The following is a 3646-nucleotide window of genomic DNA, read 5'->3' as shown; positions in this document are numbered from 1 at the left end:
GAGGCGCTAGATGGAGTGGGTCTTGGAGAGAATGGACACCTCCATACAAGGCCACTGTCCCAGGTGAGATGATTGCTGGCCTTCAAGCAAGGAAGGGATTTTCCTCTCAGACATGAGAAAGCAAACCGTGTCCCTCCCACAGAAGGGAGGGAGGCTCACAGACATTCAGGGGTTTGGGGATTCTCAGATGTATCTGAGTCTGCCTGGATGCCCCACTCAGGCTCTCAGGATTCCAGTCTTTCTGAATCAATGCCCTACATTTTTCATGAGACATGTGGCAAGGCTGTGAGTTCAACTAATATTTTAATCCTGCAACCCACAAAGTTTGGGTCTGGTTTTCACTGAGGTTGACCCACACCTCAAGAAAGAAGAGATGCACTCAGACCCATCATAAAAGCCGTGGATTCTCTAACCATGACTCGAGCCTGAAGCTTCTCATTTTCTTCCCATAAGTGTTCTAGTGCAGTCAGAGAAAGCCACTCCTTTCTCAGCCCTTGAAGTTAGTATTCCTGCCTATCGGTAAAAGTGGCAGCCACATTTCATCAACATCAACTTCAGAGGATCATTTCATGAGTCACGATGCTACTATATGCTGTGCGTTTCCAACTTGTGCTTTCCCATTGGCAAGTGAGGCAGCAGTGCATTCAAGACTAGGAGAACAACCAAACCTGTCCCAGAGTCCCATCCTGGAGAGACCAGCCAGAGCCTAGGCAAGAGAAAGAAATCAGCCAGGTGTGGCCGGGCACCGTGGCTCACACCTGTAATCCCAGAGTTTTGGGAGGACGAGGCGGGCGGATCACGAGATCAGGAGATCGAGACCATCCTGGCTAACATGGTGAAACCCCGTCTCTACTAAAAATACAAAAAATTAGCCAGGCGTGGTGGTGGGTGCCTGTAGTCCCAGCTACCTGGGAGGCTGAGGCAGGAGAATGGCGTGAACCCGGGAGGCGGAGCTTGCAGTGAGCTGAGATCGCGCCACTGCACTCCAGCCTGGGCGACAGAGTGAGACTCCATCTCAAAAAAAAAAAAAAAAAGGCTGAAGGCTGGTTTGCGTCGACATGGGTGTCCCTGAGTGTCTTGCTGGGGGGGGGCGCGTTTGCCCCTCCCGTGGCTCGCTTTGGGTTCGCGACCCGGGGGGTGGCGGGCCCAGGCCCTATCGGCCGGGAGCCGGACCCCGATTCCGACTGGGAGCCGGAGGAACGGGAGCTGCAGGAGGTGGAGAGGTACCGGCTTCTCCTCGGGCCCTGAGCTTGAAGCTGGGCCTCGCGCCCCGGCGCCCCAGGCCGCGCCCCCTTGGCGCCGGGTGTCCTGCCGCTGCTTGCGCGGCGGCCCTCGTTTCCTCTTACCCGTTGTTAGTCGCACAGCGTGAGGTGCTCAGCTCCCCAGGGACCACTGGTCCCTTCATTAGCGACGTATTTCATCATTAGTTTAGAGAGTTCGGCATGCTTACAGGCAGTTATTGTTCTAGGTGTTAGCTTTCTGGGTGTACAGAGCAGCTCTAAGCCGGCAACACGGCCCGGTTGCCCTTGCGATCAAAGAGAAGAGGGCTGGGCGCTCCATGATTTAGCCTGAGGCTCTTCAAACATCCATTCTGCTTCCACGCATGGCTTGTGCCATTGGTTCTCTTCCCCCAGCACCCTGAAAGGACAGAAAAAAGCAATCCGATTCCAGAAAATTCGGAGGCAAATGGAGGCGCCTGGTGCCCCGCCCAGAACCCTGACTCGGGAAGCCATGGAGCAGATCCGGTATTTACGTGAGGAATTTCCAGACTCCTGGTCAGTTCCCAGGTTGGCTGAAGGCTTTAATGTCAGCACTGATGTGATTCGAAGAGTTTTAAAAAGCAAGTTTGTACCCACATTGGAGCAGAAGCTGAAGCAGGATCCAAAAGTCCTTCTTAAGAAAGCTGGGCTTGCCCACTCTCTCCAGCAGCTCCGGGGCGCTGGAAATACCTCAAAGCTGCTCCCTGCAGGCTACTCGGTATCAGGCTCTTTGCTTATGCCTGATACATAGCCTCATCCAAAGACGCGAAGCCTCATCCAAAGACGCGAATCACAGCACAGCTTTGAAAGTGATAGAGTCAGACACTCACAGGACAAATATACCAAGGAGATGGAAGGGAAGAAATAAAGAAATCCAGCACCTGGAGGAGAGCTTTGTGCCTATTGCTGTACCCCCTAGGTCATCCAAGAGAGCTACAGAAGTACTCCAGTGATTCTGAGAGCACCAGAAGAACTGGCAGTGGTGCATTGCCAAGTGATCAGAAGCTGGAGGAGTTGAAGGCAGAGGAGCTGGGTAACTTCAGCAGCAAAGTAGTGCAGAGGGGCCGAGAGTTATTTGACAGCAACGGGAACTTCCTGTACAGAATTTGAGTCGGGGCTTGGCTTGTGGAGATGCCTTGTGAAACTCAGCTGGGCAAGGAATATATATGGAACAGCCTGGATTTCTACCTATGGAGAAGCCACCTTAGAATAGGAAGAAGTGTTGAGCCTGGACTATGGGAGGAAAAAACTGCGTGGATAGGTTCAGACTTCCTGTAGTAGTGCCCCCAATCTGACCTCTGTTGATCTTCAGTACTCACTCTTCTTGCTTGGACACTGTGTATGTTGAAAACCAGCCATGTTGCATGTGTTGTTACAATTTTCTGTGATACTTGCAATTTATATTTGAGAGGAAGTGAAAAGTTTGCCTTCTGACCTCATTTCCTTCTTGATCAGTGAACACTAACATTTTTGGGACAACTTAGTCAATTGTTTTCCTTACAAGCAAAATAAAGTAAAATGTAGCAGTCAAAAAAAAAAAAGAAAGAAAGAAAGAAAGAAAAGAAAGAAGAAAGAAAGAAAGAAAAGAAAAGAAAAGAAAAGAAAAGAAAAGAAAAGAAAAGAAAAGAAAAGAAAAGAAAAGAAAGAGAAATCAGCCAGGTGTGGTGTCTCATACCTGTAATCCCAGCACTTTGGGAGGCCAAAGTGGGTAGACTGCTTGAGCCCAGGAGTTGAAAACCAGTCTGGGCAACATAGCAAGACCCCATCTCTACAAAAAATACAAAAATTAGCCAGGTGTGGTGGTGTGCACCTGTAGTCCCAGCTCGAGAGGGCAGGCTGGGAGGATTGATTGAGCCCTGGAGGGTGAGGCGGCGGTAAGGTGGCACAGAGCCATGATTGCACCACTGCACTCCAGCCTGGGCGACAGAGTGAGACCTTTTCTCAAAAAAGAAAAAAAGAAAAAAAAAAAAAAAACCAAAACCAGAAATTGCACCGGTGACTTCAGCAGAGGTAACTTAAGAAATGGGCTAAAACTGTACTGGCAGTCTAAGAAAAAATGAAAAGGGATCACTAGACTGTGAGAGGCAATAACTGTGGAAGGAAGCTACCCTCCCTTGGGCTGGGTGAATAAAAGGCAAGGGTTTGGGGTTACTAGGATTTAGAGGTTCGAAGAAGGGACCCAGCTTAATACTGGGAAAATAGGTTATACTTCTCTCCCAGTATTGCCATATTAATATATTTTTCTTTTTAAAATCAACTTTATTAGGGTATAATTAAAATAAAATATTCCCACTTTAAATGTATAGTTTGCTGAGTGTTTTTTGTTTTGTTTTGTTTTGTTTTGAGACAGAGTTTTGCTCTGTTACCTAGGCTGGAGTGCAGTGGTG

The 3646-nt window shown here is 49.0% G+C and overlaps 1 pseudogene across 1 annotated transcript; it reads left to right on the top strand.

The window, feature by feature from the left end:
* Positions 1 to 579: 579 nt before the first annotated feature.
* LOC101014964 lies at positions 580 to 2778 on the top strand (annotated as a pseudogene). Its single transcript, XR_162698.5, has 3 exons — positions 580 to 627; positions 1036 to 1223; positions 1635 to 2778. The product of XR_162698.5 is annotated as a neugrin pseudogene (transcript).
* The last annotated feature ends 868 nt before the right edge of the window (positions 2779 to 3646 follow it).

This window comes from Papio anubis, chromosome 13 (assembly GCF_008728515.1).
Source record: "Papio anubis isolate 15944 chromosome 13, Panubis1.0, whole genome shotgun sequence".
Classification (NCBI taxonomy): Eukaryota; Metazoa; Chordata; class Mammalia; order Primates; family Cercopithecidae; genus Papio; species Papio anubis.
This window is presented reverse-complemented; position numbering and strand designations above follow the sequence as displayed.